The 17,637-nt window shown below is 45.0% G+C and overlaps 1 protein-coding gene across 1 annotated transcript in view; it reads left to right on the top strand.

Moving 5' to 3' along the window:
- Positions 1-866: 866 nt before the first annotated feature.
- Positions 867-17,637, top strand: part of FGF1 (fibroblast growth factor 1) — a 213,151-nt gene continuing 196,380 nt past the window's right edge. Inside the window, exon 1 of the mRNA XM_044277779.1 lies at positions 867-1,011. The gene's annotated coding sequence lies outside the window, so the exon portion shown is untranslated. The remainder of the gene's footprint in view (positions 1,012-17,637) is intronic.

The raw sequence follows: 17,637 nt of genomic DNA, 5'->3' as shown, positions 1-17,637 counted from the left end.
TGACATCGATGGAGCCTAGCGAGAATCGCAGGCCTGCATGAGAAGGAGCGGGGTGCAGACGCTGTAGGCAGGTAAGTTATCTTTCCTTTGTGGTTCGGCAGAATGGGGGGGGGGGGGGGGTCAAAACCTCCCTTTCTTGAACAACCCCTTTAATACAAAACATACTTGAGATCAAAACACTCATTCCCCTGGATTCAAAAGGGACATTAAAACATTAGATATGATATTTTTTATAGGAAATGAAAATCTGTTTTATTTCTGTTCTATTTTCTAACTGCCATAGTAGGAATTTTACTTCCCCCACTTCTTTTGGAAGACTTCTAAGACAAATAAAAAATGCAGCAGTTTCCTTAAAGCAGATATGATAACAGAACACAAGTATTTGATAGCAGCAATTATTTCAACAGATTTTTTTTCCTGCAAAGCCTAAGTGCTTTGAAATTTCGTAATGTAGGCAGAATAAAGTGTCTTGAGGAGACCTTGAAATACATCATGGGCAAGCATCCAGTCTGAAAATAACCCCAGGACGACATCACTTAAAATGAAAAAAAGGGAGATTGCAAGATTATTGTCCTTATTTTTCTTGTTCTTCTGTCCTGTTGCCAGAACACTATAGCATGGGAGACTTTACCACAGCCTTCACTGACCACGCATGTCCAGTCGGAGAATAAACTGGGCATGTTCATTTCCGTGCCAACTGATCTGAGAGAATATAGCTGCATTTAGTTTCTCACATTGCGCATTATATCAGCCAAGTTATTTAGTACTTGATAGCCTCATCTTGGCTCAGATTAACAGGTTCATAGGAACTGGGGGAGTCTGACAAATGACCACACCGGGAATCAACCACACATTTCATTGACCTCCACACCCAAGGTTATCATTTTTTCCCAAATAGAAATTTGATTACTTTCTGGTTTAGAAATGCTTAGTCTTTAATAAGAAAAAGCAGCTACCTTACTGACGCCTGGGCCAGGGGAAGAGAACCAGTCTGAAATCTACAAGCCTGAGGTAAGGAGAATTTATGGTTAAGTGAGCTATCTGCATAGAGATTATAATGATATCCTGAACATTGTATGATTGCTTCCTAGGATACCTCAGGTTTTATCTACTTCAGACTATATTGACCACTAGATAATTATTACAGTGTATACAGGGCAAATAAGGGCAGAGAGGAAGCAAGATCTGCATGATATTATGTTCTGGAGAGTGCATGTTTTCCAGTAGAGGAAAGGCAGGGTATATAGACACTAGTATATAGCCATTAGTAACAAGTAGCAGTGGTCTCTGCAAATATGTTTTGCTGTATTTTACAAACTATGAGGTTTGAGTATAAATTATTACAGCTGCTATATTTAAGGAAATGCACCAGCCTTGTGGATATAATCTCTGGTGTCCCTTGTGTTTCAATATTTCTTCTTTCCTGTTAGTCTACTATATGAATTACTGTTGTTGTAATAATAATTGTTGTACTAGAGATCAATACTTTAGCCCACCCTCCAGATTACATGTACATGTCCACTTTTTAAAGTAGTTTATTACATTTTTTATTTTAGCAAAGCCAACAACGTTTAAGCTTAAAGGCTGTGTAAACATTTGGGAGCAATTTAATTTTATTATTATATTGTAGTTATTTTGAGCTAAAATTGGTCTTTATTAACAATATGGAACCTTTTTGTGTACAGAGCTGACATGCTCTACTAGCTGCCTGTAGATTTTCTGTCTTTTCCATCATATGAGGCGCAGACGGACTCCTTATCTCTGCTTTCTGACATTATAAACACTTATCAACACTCAATCCTTATCTTAATGATAAGAATGTGGCGTAAATACGTGTTTATGATCTCTAAGTAGTTTAGAGATTAGGGAAATTTCACACTAGCGTTTTGCTTTTCCGGCATGCGCAGACCTTTAAAAATGTGAAAAATAAATAAATACTGGATCCGTTTTGCCTGATGACACCGGAAAAACGGATCTGGTATCCATGGTGATGGATCATGTGACGGACCATGTGATGAGCGTATTGACGTCATCAAAGGTCCTATTGCTCAAAGAAGAAGACAGAAGAGATGCCGGCTGCATGAACAAATGGATTAGGCCTCGTTCACACTTCAGTGTTTGGTCAGTGATTTCCATCAGTGATTTGTGAGCCAAAACCAGGTGCAACTCTAAACACAGAACAGGAGCAGATTTTTCCCTTCTACCTCATGTCTGTGGAGGCTCCACTTCTGGTTTTGGCTCACAAATCACTGATGGAAATCACTGACCAAACACTGAAGTGTGAACTAGGCCTTAAGGTGAGTTAAAAAAATTTTTTTAACCCCTCCAGCCCTACTGTACTATGCATTCTGTATTCAGAATGCTATTATTTTCCCTTATAACCATGTTATAAGGGGAAATAATACAATCTACATAACACCTAACCCAAACCTGATCTCACGAGGGTGTCAAGAGCCACGTCTGACTCCGTTATACCCGGGGTCAGGAAGTCGCAGCGGGTGGCTGTGCGCTCTATGTCTAAAGATCACGCTGTTTCTTAATGGTAGCTTTCTGTGTTTGCCTTGCAATCCTTTTTGTCTCACTCAGGGATCCGTAGCTTCTTCTCCTCAGCTGTTTCTTGTCCGGCACTCCCTTTGCGTCACGTATGTGATTGGCACGCTGGTCGTGATATTATATCTGGCCCTTATTTTGTTTAAAAAAAAATACCACTTTGACAAAGCAACATCAAGGACTGTCTTTAGAGGTGGCGGAATTGAAGGCGTCGGTCCTCCAGCAACAGCAGCAATTACAGCAGACCAAGTCCAGCAGTTGCTATGGGTAACCAGGTTGCTCCGGAACCCAAGGTTCCTCTCCCTGACAGATTTTCTGGGGAAAGGGACACATTTGTGACGTTCTGTGAGGCCTGTAAGGTATATTTTAGGCTGCGCCCCTACTCCTGTGGTAATGAAGAACAGCGGGTGGGGATTGTTATTTCCCTGCTTCAGGGGGACCCGCAATCCTGGGCGTTCTCTTTACCCACTGATTTTCTGGCTCTCCGGTCTGTGGAGGATTTTTTGAGGGCTTTGGGTCTCATATATGATGACCCTGACCGAGTCCCCCCCTGGCTGAGTCGAACTTACGGAGACTCCTACAGGGAGACCGGCCAGCAGAGGAGTATTGCTCAGAGTTCCGTAGGTGGGCTACGGATACCCAGTGGAACGATCCGGCTCTCAGGAGTCAGTTTTGCTTTGGGTTATCCGAAAGGGTTAAAGGGACACTGACAGGCCCAGTTAAACATATTTAGATATTCCTATGCAGTCATAGGTCTATTAAAGTGTATTCCAATCACATAAGAGTACCCCCTGTCTGCATTTTAAACCATGCAAAAACAACTTTATAATCATCTGTCAATCACCTTCCTTTATGCCCAAGGGGCGTTTTTTCACATTTCTTTATGCCCAAGGGGCGTTTTTACTCCTACCTTTGTGCCCAGCCGCGCCCCAACTGTCGCTTCCTAGCGCCGCACAGCTCATTATTATTCACTGCGCTGGGCGGCTTTTACAGTCCCCGTCTCCTGCTGCATTGAACTCACTTGTACCTTCTGCGCGTGCGCCGGATAACTTGCCCGGCACCCTCACTCGCAGTGCGCCTGCGTCACTTATTCAATGCCAGCGTCTCCTGCTGCGCCTGCGCCAGTTCGGGAGGATCGGGGACTGTAAAAGCCGCCCAGCACAGTGAATAATAATGAGCTAGGCGGCGCTAGGAAGCGACAGTTGGGGCGCGGCTGGGCATAAAGGTAGGAGTAAAAACGCCACTTGGGCATAAAGAAATGTGAAAAAACACCCCTTGGGCATAAAGGAAGGTGATTGACAGATGATTATAAAGTTGCTTTTACATGTTTTAAAATGCGGACAGGGGGTACTCTTATGTTATTGGAATACACTTTAATAGACCTATGACTGCATAGGAATAACTAAATATGTTTATCGGGCCTGTCAGTGTCCCTTTAAGGATGCGCTTGCGCTGTATGAGACCCCCTTTTCACTTGATGCTGTTATCTCCCTTTCTATCAGAATAGATAGATGTCTTAGGGACAGATTGAAAGATCCTGAGCAATTAGTAACCCCTCCCAAGCAGAAGCTAGTCTGTACGGACCTAGACGCGCCTATGCAGCTAGGAGGAACTACTCGTCAGGTCCGTCCTCCCGAGGCTCGCCGTAGGCGTGGGGTTTGTTTTTTCTGTGGGAGGAGGGGTCATTTCATTGATATCTGTCCTTCTATACTCAAAAACAAGAGACAGTCGGAAATCTACTAAACCCAGGCTGTGCGGAGGATGTCAGCCGGGGGGTGGGGGGGGGGGTATACATTTCCTCCATACGAACATCTCAATTTGTGTTGCCAGTGGTTGTTGTTTTTGGTGTTAAGACGGAGACTATTTCTTTCTTCCTAGACAGTGGAGCAGAAGTAAATTTGAAAGATGACCAGTTTGCCCAGACTATGGGTTTGTCTTTCTGTATGCTACAGAGACCTATTCCCATTTGTGCTATCGACTCTGCTCCTCTGTTTCAGAGAAACCTTACTCATATTGTCCATAACTTACACCTTTGGGTAGGGGACCACCATAACAAGTGTCTTTCATGTTATGTTCCGGAGGGCCTTCCCTCATGTGGTATTGGGTCTTCCCTGGTTGGTAGCTCACAATCCAGTGGTGGACTGGCAGGCCAGGGAGATATTGGAGTGGAGTGAGCATTGCAGAGAAAATTGCTTAACCCCTTAAGGACTCAGCCCTATTTCACCTTAAGGACTTGGCCATTTTTTGCAAATCTGACCAGTGTCACTTTATGTGGTGATAACTTTAAAACGCTTTTACTTATCCAGGCCATTCTGAGATTGTTATTTTCGTCACATATTGTACTTCATAACACTGGCAAAATGGAGTAAAAATTACAAAATTTACCAAAATTTTGGAAAAATTTTCAAATTTTCAAATTTTAATTTCTTTACTTCTTTAACCACTTCAGCCCTGCTAGCTGAAACCCCCTTCATGACCAGAGCACTTTTTAAACTTCGGCACTACACTCCTTTCACCGTTTATCGCTCGGTCATGCAACTTACCACCCAAATGAATTTTACCTCCTTTTCTTCTCACTAATAGAGCTTTCATTTGGTGGTATTTTATTGCTGCTGACATTTTTACTTTTTTTGTTATTAATCAAAATGTAACGATTTTTTTTGCAAAAAAATGACATTTTTCACTTTCAGCTGTAAAATTTTGCAAAAAAAACGACATCCATATATAAATTTTTCGCCAAATTTATTGTTCTACATGTCTTTGATAAAAAAAAAATGTTTGGGCAAAAAAAAAAAATGGTTTGGGTAAAAGTTATAGCGTTTACAAACTATGGTACAAAAATGTGAATTTCTGCTTTTTGAAACAGCTCTGATTTTCTGAGCACCTGTCATGATTCCTGAGGTTCTACAATGCCCAAACAGTAGAAAACCCCCACAAATGACCCCATTTCGGAAAGTAGACACCCTAAGGTATTCGCTGATGGGCATAGTGAGTTCATAGAACTGGTATCGCCGTACTCAGGAGATGTTGGGGAATGTGTTTTGGGGTGTCATTTTACATATACCCATGCTGGGTGAGAGAAATATCTTGGCAAAAGACAACTTTTCCCATTTTTTTATACAAAGTTGGCATTTGACCAAGATATTTATCTCACCCAGCATGGGTATATGTAAAATGACACCCCAAAACACATTCCCCAACTTCTCCTGAGTACGGCGATACCAGATGTGTCACACTTTTTTGCAGCCTAGATGCGCAAAGGTGCCCAAATTCCTTTTAGGAGGACATTTTTAGACATTTGGATCCCAGACTTCTTCTCACGCTTTAGGGCCCCTAAAAAGCCAGGGCAGTATAAATACCCCACATGTGACCCCACTTTGGAAAGAAGACACCCAAGGTATCCAATGAGGGGCCTGGCAAGTTCATTGAAATATTTTTTTTTTTCGCATAAGTTAGCGGAAATTGATTTTTTTTTGTTTTTTCTCACAAAGTCTCACTTTCCGCTAACTTAGGACAAAAATTTTAATCTTTCATGGACTCAATATGCCCCTCAGCAAATACCTTGGGGTGTCTTCTTTCCAAAATGGGGTCAGTTGTGGGGTGTTTGTACTGCCCTGGCATTTGAGGGTCTCCGCAATCATTACATGTATGGCCAGCATTAGGAGTTTCTGCTATTCTCCTTATATTGAGCATACAGGTAATGAGATTTTTTTTTCCGTTCAGCCTCTGGGCTGAAAGAAAAAAATGAACGGCACAGATTTCTTCATTCGCATCGATCAATGTGGATGAAAAAATCTCTGCCCAAAAAAAAAAATGGAGGGGAAAGGCATCTGCCAGGACATAGGAGCTCCGCCCTACATCCATACCCACTTAGCTCGTATGCCCTGGCAAACCAGATTTCTCCATTCGCATCAATTGATGTGGATGAATAAATCATTGCCGGGATTTTTTTATTTTATTTTTTATATATATACAAAGTGTTTGCCAAAGCATAGGAACGCCGCCTCCTCCTCAGCTCGTATGCCTTGGCAAACGTATCTGTCACTGCAGAGGAGAAAATCCCATCTTGCAGCGCCGCATACACCGACTTGCGTGTAATCTGACAGCAGCGCAATGCTTCTGTCAGAATGCACATCGGTGCTGCAGCTAGTAGATCGGTTGGTCCACCTGGAGGGTAAAAAAAAAAGAAAAAAAAAACCAGGCCACAACGCTATAATTTTATTAACTTTGCAACAGAACATGTAAACTTAAACTTTTTGAACTAAACATCTAAACATTAACGTGTTTGCTTACTGGTGTGTGTTTTTTTTTTTTTTATAGAACAAACCTCTCCTTCCCCATGGGTCAATGTGCAAAGCGCAAATCGCCCAAAGATGTGGCGAAGTGCGTTATGCACTTTGTCCCATGTGAAAGGAGACGTTTGCAGCAGCTGTGAGTGAATGGGCCCTAATAGCCCTGTGTGCCTGTCCTAATAGCGTACCTGTGAGTGGTACTTCCGGAAACACTCTCCAAAGCATAGGGCAGGGTGGTCAGGACAGTCAGGACAGAAATAGCGGGTGTCACGCCTTATTCCACTCCTGCTACAGACACGACATTTTTTTCGGGGTGGCGGTCGGTTTGAGGTACCAGGAACGACACTGGGGAAATGTCACTCGTGTAGACGGCCAACTACACTGGTGGATGGGGCCACGGAACCTCCTGGGTACAGGAGGTTCGCGATGATCTCTTCCTGAAATTTGAGGAAGGATCCAGTTCTCCCAGCCTTACTGTAGAGAACAAAACTATTGCACAGAGCCAATTGAATTAAATATACAGACACCTTCTTATACCAGCGTCTGGTTCTGCGGGACACTAAATACGGAGCCAACATCTGGTCATTGAAGTCCACCCCTCCCATGTGAAGGTTATAGTCGTGGACTGAGAGGGGCTTTTCAATGACACGGGTTGCTCGCTCAATTTGGATTGTCGTGTCTGCGTGAATGGAGGAGAGCATGTAAACGTCACGCTTGTCTCTCCATTTCACCGCGAGCAGTTCTTCGTTACACAGTGCGGCCCTCTGCCCCCTTGCAAGACGGGTGGTAACGAGCCGTTGGGGGAAGCCCGCGCGACTAGTTCGCGCGGTACCACAGGCGCCAATCCGTTCTAGAAACAAATGCCTAAAGAGGGCCACACTTGTGTAAAAATTGTCCACATAAAGATGGTACCCCTTGCCGAATAAGGGTGACACCAAGTCCCAAACTGTCTTCCCACTGCTCCCCAGGTAGTCAGGGCAACCGACCGGCTCCAGGGTCTGATCTTTTCCCTCATAGATCCGAAATTTGTGGGTATAGCCTGTGGCCCTTTCACAGAGCTTATACAATTTGACCCCATACCGGGCGCGCTTGCTTGTGATGTATTGTTTGAAGCCAAGGCGCCCGGTAAAATGTATCAGGGATTCGTCTATGCAGATGTTTTGCTCAGGGGTATACAAATCTGCAAATTTCAGGTTGAAATGGTCTATGAGGGGCCGAACTTTGTGGAGCCGGTCAAAAGCAGGGTGGCCCCTGGGACGGGAGGTGCTGTTATCACTAAAGTGCAGGAAACGCAGGATGGTCTCAAATCGTGTCCTGGACATAGCAGCAGAGAACATGGGCATGTGATGAATTGGGTTCGTGGACCAATATGACCGCAATTCATGCTTTTTTGTCAGGCCCATGTTGAGGAGGAGGCCCAGAAAAGTTTTAATTTCGGAAACTTGGACTGGTTTCCACCGGAAAGACTGGGCATAAGAGCTTCCCGTGTTAGCGGTTAAAAAATTGTGTGGCATATCTGTTTGTTTCGGCCACAACTAAGTCTAAGAGCTCCGCAGTCAAGAACAGCTCAAAAAATCCCAGGGCCGAACCGATCTGAGCTGTCTCAACCCGAACTCCAGACTGGGCGGTGAAAGGGAAAACTACAGGTGCGGCTGAAGTTGGGGACTGCCAATCAGGGTTTGCCAGCACCTCTGGGATTCTAGGGGCTCTACGGGCACGTCTTTGCGGTGGCTGCGACGGGGTCACTACTGCACGTGCAACCGTACCAGCTTCAACTGCCCTTCTGGTGCTCGCTACTTCACCAGGTTGTACGGCAGTGCTGGTACTAGGTCCAGGAAGGGCTGGGCTGCTGGTGTATGCCTCACCACGTAATCCGACAGCACCAGCCCCACTCTGCTGCTCTTGAAGCGGATCCTGCGCAACCTGCGGTCTAGCGACACGGGGCCGGGTACGCCTGGTGCTATCAGGGACCTCAACCTCCTCGTCTGAACTTTGTGTCAGAGAGCCACTGCTTTCTACAGGTTCGTATTCTGACCCGCTGGATTCATCAGATGAGGGTTCCCACTCCTCATCCGACTGGGTCAGAAGCCTGTAGGCCTCTTCAGAAGAATACCCCCTGTTAGACATTTGGGCAACTAAATTTAGGGGTATTCCCTGAGACTACCCAAGAAAAAAAAAGCAAGCCTGTCTTACAAAGGGGAGGCTAGCGAAGTACCGGAGGCCGCTGCGGTTAATAAAAAATATCAAAACTGATTTTTTTTTTTATCGCCGCAGTGCGTGTAAAGTGAATGTGCAGTGATAAAAAAAAAATACTTTTTTTGTCACTGCGGTGGGGCGGGCGTGGGCGAACGCACGTGTGGGCGACCGATCAGGCCTGATCGGGCAAACACTGCGTTTTGGGTGGAGGGCGAACTAAAGTGACACTAATACAATTATAGATCTGACCGTGATCAGTTTTGATCACTTTCAGATACTATAAAAGCACAAATGCTGATTAGCGATACGCTAATCAGCGAATAACGGACTGCGGTGCGGTGGGCTGGGCGCTAACTGATCGCTAAACTACCTAACCAAGGGGCCTAAACTATACCTAAAACCTAACGGTCAATACCAGTGAAAAAAAAAAGTGGCTTCTGATTGTTTTTTTGGGAAAATCATCAACCTGCTAGCCAATGATCGTGGCCGGCAGGTTGATGACGAACTTCTTCTTTGAATTTTGCCGGCCCGCGATGCGCATGCGCGGGCCGGCATACCCGGAAATCTCGCGTCTCGCGAGAGGACGCACCGGCGCGTCCACCCAGAAGAGCACGACCGCCGAGAAGACGCAATCCTGCGTACGGCGGTCGTGAGGAGGTTAATATATAGTAATACCTCCAAAAATAGCTATTAGTTTACATTCCCCATATGTCTACTTCATGTTTGGATCATTTTGGGAATGAAAATTTAGTTTTTGGGGACGTTACAAGGCTAAGAAGTTTTCAGAAATTTTCAAAAACCCACTTTTTAGTGACCAGTTCAGGTCGGAAGTCACTTTGTGAGGCTTACATAATAGAAACCACCCAAAAGTGACCCCATTCTAGAAACTACACCCCTCAAGGTATTCAAAACCTCTGTCACCCCATCCTGTCCGGGTGCTGCAAAGGCACAGCAGCCCCCCGATTGGAGAGGGAGGGAGCTCCCTCCCTCTTCACCTTTTCCATACAGCGGTCCCTGCGGACCGCGGCATGGAAGGGGTTAAATCGGCGGACATCTGCACAGATGTTTGTCGTTTTGAATCGGAGTGTCAGCAATGAGCTGAAAATAAATGGGGGACGGGCGGAAGATCGCGCATCCGCCCCCCACAGTGCCGCCCCTGCCTCCCGCACTGCCCGCAATCCTCCCCCCCCGCGCTGCGCCCACGGGCACAAAAACACAGAGGGCTACAGGGGGAAGTGTTGACCTGAATTGACCTGCGGTTTGTAGCGATCGGCAATGCGGTGGGGTCACAGGACCCCCCTAGGCATTGTCACAGGGTGCCTGCTGAATGATTTCAACATGCACCCTGTTCCGATCACTGCCAGCCGAGCGGCAGTGATCAAAACTACACAGGACGTACCGGTACACCCCGGGTCCTTAAGGACTCGGGAAACAGGGCGTACCTGTATGCCCTAAGTCCCTAAGGGGTTAAATAGCTATTGCTTAGTCGCCTCCATAGCTACTCTACCTACATTTGGTTCGGACTTTGAGGACATTTTCTCTGAAAAGGGGTGTCAGAAGTTACCACCTCACCGTCCTTATGATTGCCCGGTTATCCTGATTCCCGGTGCAAAATTACCCAAGACCAGGTTATATAATCTTTCAGGTCACGAGAGACAAGCCATGAAAGATTATATCTCCGAGAGCTTGGCTAAGGGACACATCAGACCCTCTTAATCACCCGTGGCTGCAGGATTTTTCTTTGTTAAAAAGAAAGATGGGGGCCTGCGTCCTTGCCTAAATTTCCGCGAACTAAACCGGATAACCATCCGAGACCCATACCCTCTTCCTCTCATTCCTGACCTATTTAATCAGATTGCGGGTGCTAAGTGGTTCTCCAAACTTGATCTTAGGGGGGCCTACAATCTGATTCGTATCAAGGAAGGGGATGAGTAGAAGACAGCCTTTAACACCCCGGAGGTGCATTATGAAAATGTAGTCATGCCTTTCGGTCTGACCAATGCTCCCGCTGTCTTCCAACATTTTGTTAATTATATTTTTTGCCATCTTATAGGCAGGTTTGTGGTGATATAACTAGATGATATTTTAATTTACTCGTCTGATCCGAAGACACATGAGGTACATGTCAGACAGGTACTGCAGGTCCTACGGGCAAATAAATAATATGCGAAAATTCAGAAGTGTGTTTTCGCTGTTCAGGAAATACAGTTCCTGGGATATCTATTATCTGCTTCAGGTTTCTGCATGGATCGTAGGAAATTCCAGGCAATTCTAGATTGGGATCTTCCTGAGAACCTTAAAGCACTGCAGCGGTTTTTGGGTTTTGCAAATTTCTATAGAAAATTAATTAAACAATTATTTTGTGATTATTAAACCCCTTACTGACATGACTAGGAAAGGGACTGATTTTTTTATGGTCTGACGCCGCCAAAATGGTGGCATTTTCCTCTCTAAAAGAGAGGTTTACCTCGGCACCGGTACTAATCCAACCTGATGTCTCCCAGCCTTTTATTGTTGAAGTAGATGCGTCAGAGGTGGGAGTGGGGGTTGTACTGTCTCAGGGTCCGTCTCCTGGCAAATGGCATTGTTGCGCTTTCTTTTCTAAAAAACTATCTGCAGCGGAGAAGAACTATGATATTGGCAATAGGGAACTATTAGCTATTAAACTAGCTTTTGAAGAATGGCGTCACTTTTTAGAGGGGGCAATTCACCCCATCGCTGTGATTACGGACCACAAAAACCTTCTGTACCTCAAATCAGCTAAGCGTCTCACCGCTAGACAAGCTAAGTGGTCTCTATTTTTTACCAGGTTTAACTTTTTCATCACCTATCGTCATGGGGCAAAAAATACCAAGGCAGACGCATTATCTCGTAGTTTCCCTGGAGGGGGTAATGTGGGTGATCCGGCACCCATTCTACAAAAAGGAGTGGTTGTCTCTGCTGTACACTCTATTCTGGAGGGGAAGGTGTTAGAGGCCCAGGGGGACGTCTCTTGTCCCTCAGAGAAATTGTTTGTACTGTTTAACCTGCGTCTCGAAATATTAAAGGAACATCATAATTTGGCACTTGCTGGGCACCCGGGTAGTAAAGCAACCTTGGAGTTATTGTCTCGTCGTTTTTGGTGGCCAAGATTGCGTCAGGATGTAATGGATTTTGTGTCTACTTGTTCTACTTGTGCACACGCTAAAGTCTCTCATACACATCCTGCAGGGTCTTTATTGCCACTTCTCATTCCCAATAGGCCATGGACACATCTGTCAATGGATTTCATCACTGACTTACCTTTGTCTGCGGGTAAAACAGTTATCTTGGTAGTACTAGACAGGCTTAGCAAAATGGTACACTTTATTGCGTTACCCGCACTACCTAATGCTAAGACTCTTGCTCAGGTATTCATCAGTGAAATCGTGAAGCTTCACGGGGTCCCTTCCGATGTTGTTTTGGATCGGGGAACCCAGTTTATTTCAACGTTTTGGAAAGCTTTTTGTTCCTGTTTGGGGGTACACTTGTTCTTTTCCTCAGCTTTCCATCCTCAGTCGAATGGACAGACTGAGCGTACCAACCAAAACCTTGAGACATACCTAAGGTGTTTTGTGTCTGAAAACCAGAAGGTGTGGTCATCATATTTACTATCACTGAAAACAACCACCTAAAACATAACTTTTATTAAAGATCATTAAATATGGGGGCGTGGCCTGACCGAGCTTGATGGTGGCTGCTTAAGAGCGGAGCTCCCGCTACTAGATCCTGTTTTAGCCTATTCCAAAGCACTACCCGACAGAAGAGATGAAGATTCAGCCTAAAGAACTGTCCAAAGTCACCGCTGACCAAAAGAGAGACTTACCGCAGCTCTCTGACATGGAGAAGTTCCTCCAGAAGCCTGCTCCTCAGATACCCGCGCGTTCGGCTAAGATGGAGCAGAAGCAGCATGGGGAAGAAGAAGCATCTGGAGACGCTCACTGTGAAATTCCTATTCCCAGTGGGTGATACGGATAAATTACTTTAAACTATTCGGGCCACCTTAGAATTAGAGGACGTTAAAGAGGACAAATCGGTAGCGGACGCAGTCTTTGAGGTTTTATGCGAGAAGACGAGAAGATGTTTTCCCTTGCACAAAAGTATAACAGCCCTAATAGAGGAAGAAGCCTCTACATCATTGGATAAAGCACCTAAATTGGACGTAGCAATATCTAAAATATCTAGAAGGTCCTCCCTGCCGTTCGAGGACATGGGTTTTTTAAGAGACCCATTAGATAAGAAGATAGATTCCTGTCTTAAAAATACATGGAAGGCATCCACCGCATCCTTCAGAGCCAATATAGAAGCAACAGTTACCGCCAGATCTTTGGCCATTTGGCTTGACAGGCTAGAAGGGGAGATAAGGGATAAATGCCCAAGAGATCAAATTCTGGCCTCTTTACCGACCTTACAGAAGGTGGCGGATTTTTTATCTGACGCTTCAGTTGAGGCGGTCAGATTGTCGGCCAGGTCAGCCTCTATTTCTAACTCTGCCCATAGAGCCTTATGGCTTAAGAACTAGAGAGGAGGAGATATGGCTATCCAAACATCGTCTATGCAGTATTAAATGTCAGGGACAGTTCCTGTTTGGCCCAGAGCTCAATATCCTTCTGGAAAAGGCAGCAGACAGGAAAAAGAAATTACCGCAGGAGTCCTCCTTCTCACAGTTTAGGAGTTATAGGCGTCCCTTTCGTAATTCCTCCAGGTTTCAGGGAAAGAGGCAGCCGGGGGGATAGAGATCAGTTTCCCAGGGCCAGAGGTTCAGGGAGTAAGGGCTTCATGTTCAGGGGTACTTCCTCCCAAAAAGATAAACTGTCCAAGAAATGACGCCAGGCTGCAGGTAGGAGGAAGGCTAAAATACTTTCTCTATGCCTGGGAAAAGATCGCAGGAAATTGGGTCAGAAATATTGTGGCAGAGGGCCTAAAATTACAGTTCAAAGGACATTGTCCACAAAGGTTTGTGATCACGAGAGCGTCTCCAAACCTGTCAGCAGAAGTGGACAAAAAAGTGTTAATACCGATACCAGAAGCGGAGTGGGGGAAGGGCTTTTACTCTACGCTTTTCCTAGTGAAAAAAACGGATGGCTCTTTCCGGACAATTATACATTTAAGACAACTGAACAGATCTTTAGTGGTAAAAAGATTCAAAATGGAGACCATAAAATCTGCAATCCACCTAGTCTTTCCAGGATGTTTCATGGCAGTTTTGGATTTGAAGGATGCATACCTGCATATCCCGATGCATCCTTCTTTCCAGAGATTCCTCTCAGTAGCAGTAGTGGGGGAGGAGAAGACCAGACACCTCCAGTTTCAGGCTATGCCCTTCGGGCTGTCAATTGCACCAAGGACTTTCACCAAGGTACTGGCGGAAGTAGCCTCGTTTATTCGCAAGGAGAACATTATTTTCCTACCCTACCTGAACGATCTCCCGGGAATCAGCGATTATCAGGAAAAGTGTCAGGATTCCATTCGGCGGGTGATGCATACTCTGGAAGGACTAGGATGGATAATAAATTTGAAGAAATCCAGATTACAGCCCAGCACAAGCCAGATGATGTCGGAGGACCTTTCTTCCTTTAGAAAAGATAGAAAAAGTGAGGAGAGAAAGTCTAAGAACTCAGGAAAATCCACGGATGTCCGTCCGGAAAGTAATGTCTCTGTTGGGATTATTGACAGCCTGTATTCCAGCAGTTCAGTGGGCTCAATTTCACTCAAGACAACTTCAAGGAGAAATCTTGGAGAAAACAAGGCTAGAAGCGATAACTCTGGACTCCCAGATGATGCTTTCCAGGAAGACTCTAATCTCACTCAACTGGTGGTTGGAGGTAAAAAACTTAAACCATGGTATCCGTGGAATAACCCAGACCCAGTAGTAATCACGACCGATGCCAGCCCATGGGGGTGGGGGGCGCATTTTCAGGGCCAGTTGAGGCAGGGAAATTGGTCCTAACTTCAGAGAGATTTCTCCTTCAACAGGAAAGAACTAAGAGCAGTGCTGTCTGTGAAGGTTCTCATTTATCCAGGTCATGGAATAAAATCAAGGCAACTGGACTTACTGTAGATTTCTTGAAATTACCAGATGTTGATTTAGTTACATATTTATTCCCAGAGAATTCTTGTACAGTCACTCAGAATTGAGAAAGCTCGTTGGAAGAACGAGTTAAACGTTTTCAAGAAATCTACAGTAAGTCCAGTTGCCTTGATTTATTCTTTACAGATATAAGAACAGTGCTGTTAGACTTGAGAGCAGCTCTTCCAGAAATACAACACAATCATGTCAGGATTATGTCAGACAACAGGACAGTGGTATCATACTTGAATCGCCAGGGAGGTACCAAATCCCGATCTTTGAGGGAGACAGAATTAATATTCTCAGAAATGCAGGTTCAGGTGGCGCATATATTTGCTCTACATATAAAAGGGAAGGAGAATATTCAGGCCGACTTTTTAAGTCGTCATCGGTTAAGACAGGGGGAGTGGTCCTTAAAACCCCTTTAGTATTTGCAAAGATTGTGAGGTTATGGGGAACCCTGGAAATAGATTTATTTGCAACCAGGGAGAACAGGCAGGTGGAGAAGTTTTGCTCCCTCAGTCCCCACGAGTCCCCGTTTGAGGTGGATGCCTTTCTCCTAAAATGGAAGTTTCATCTGGGGTATGCCTTTCCCCTGCTTCAGCTTCTACCCAGAGTTCTCAGAGAAATAAGAGAAATAAAATCAAACATGATAGTTATTGCCCCGTTTTAGCCAAAGAGAGCATGGTTCTCTCTTCTCAGGTCCATGTCAGTAGCGGAACCTTGGGTTCTTCCCGAGATTCCGAATCTCCTGGTACAGGGCCCAGTAGTTCACCCAGAGGTGGAGTCATTGCATCTTACGGCCTTGAGATTGAAAGGGCACATTTAGTTGACAGGGGGTTTTCTGAGGCACTAATTTCTACCATACTTAAAAGCAGGAAACAAGTGACCAACACAATTTATGCCAGGATATGGAAAAGATTCCTTTCCTTTGCAGGCCTAGAGACCAATATTTGGCCAGAAAAAAATTCTACCAGGCAGGTGTTAGAATTTTTGCAGCGAGGACCATCTTTAGGTTTAGCTAAAAGTACGCTAAAAGTTCAGGTTTCTGCCCTCTCTGGACTAAGTGGTAGGAGCTTAGCTATGGATCCTTGGATAGTCAGGTTTTTCAAAGCAGTGGATAGGGTTGCTCCAGTTAAGGGACCTAGATTTCCCCCCTGGGACCTGAATTTGGTATTAAAAGCATTGACCAGTCATCCCTTTGAGCATATCAAGGATAGTTCCATTAAGTTGCTTACCCTGAAGTTGGTTATCTTAGTAGCCCTCACGTCAGCGCGACAAGTTAGTGAGATTCAGGCCCTGTCCATTAATCCCCCGTTTATGACAATTCGTGAGGATAGGGTAGTGATGAGGCCGGACCCTAAGTTTATTCACAAAGTCCCTTCCAAGACAAATAGATTGCAGGAGATAGTTCTCACAGTTTTCCTTCCAGAACCAAAGAATGAAGATGAAGAAAAGTGGCGCCTTCTAGATGTAAGAAGGTGTCTGATCCAGTACCTAGAAAAGACCAAGGACTGGAGAAAATCATCATCGCTATTTGTCTTGTATGCAGGGGCTAGGAAAGGTAATGCTGCCTCAAAGAGTACCATCGCTAGGTGGATCCGGGAGCTAATTTCATTAGAAAACTCTTATTCTGGTTCTTCGCCTCCTCTATCCTTGAAAGCTCACTCTACTAGGGCGGTGTCTACCTCCTGGGCAGAAAGGGCCAGTGTGTCGATCGATCAGATCTATAGAGCTGCCACTTGGGCCTCTCCTTCTACCTTCTATAGGCACTATAGGCTTCAGCTAGACTCTATCTCTGACCTCCTTTTTGGAAGTAAGGTGTTAGAGGCTGTTACCCACCCTTGATTTCTATGTAATATCTTTCAGTGGTGCTGTCGTGGGGGACCTGAAAAATAATGATTACACTTACCGGTAATCGGATTTTCCTGACCCCACGACAGCACCCATCTAATTCCCTCCCTAAGGTGGTGGTACTGTGTGGCGTGCACGTGGTGAAGCAAAAAAAAAGTGGAAGATTCTGTTATAACCTTGATTAACCAAAGGGGAGTCCCTCTCATGCTCTGAAAACTCACTGAGGTGGGAGAGTGGCTCCACCTTTTTTATGCTACAGGTTTCCTGTCCATGGAGGCGGAGCCATCTCTCAGTGGTGCTGTCGTGGGGTCAGGAAAATTCGATTACCGGTAAGTGTAATCATCATTTTATTTTTATATAATAAGGACCTGTGGTGACAACGCTGCGCTCATCACATGGTCCATCACCATGGTAAATCTGTGTTATGTAGGAAATTAACCTTTACCACACGTGTTCCCTGGGTAGAGTAGCATATTGTAAAATGAAAATGACCTTGGATTATAACTGTTTTCTATAGAATGCAAAGGTGAGTGACATAATGGAATGCCCATAGACTATAATTGGAAGTAAAACGTGACTTGGTGTCTGAACCATTTAACATATCAAGTAATCTTTAGCAGGTTTACTCTTCAAATTCAGTGGGATTATTAAAATTGA

The sequence above is a fragment of the Bufo gargarizans genome, chromosome 2 (genome assembly GCF_014858855.1).
Source record: "Bufo gargarizans isolate SCDJY-AF-19 chromosome 2, ASM1485885v1, whole genome shotgun sequence".
NCBI classification, from domain to species: Eukaryota; Metazoa; Chordata; class Amphibia; order Anura; family Bufonidae; genus Bufo; species Bufo gargarizans.
This window is presented reverse-complemented; position numbering and strand designations above follow the sequence as displayed.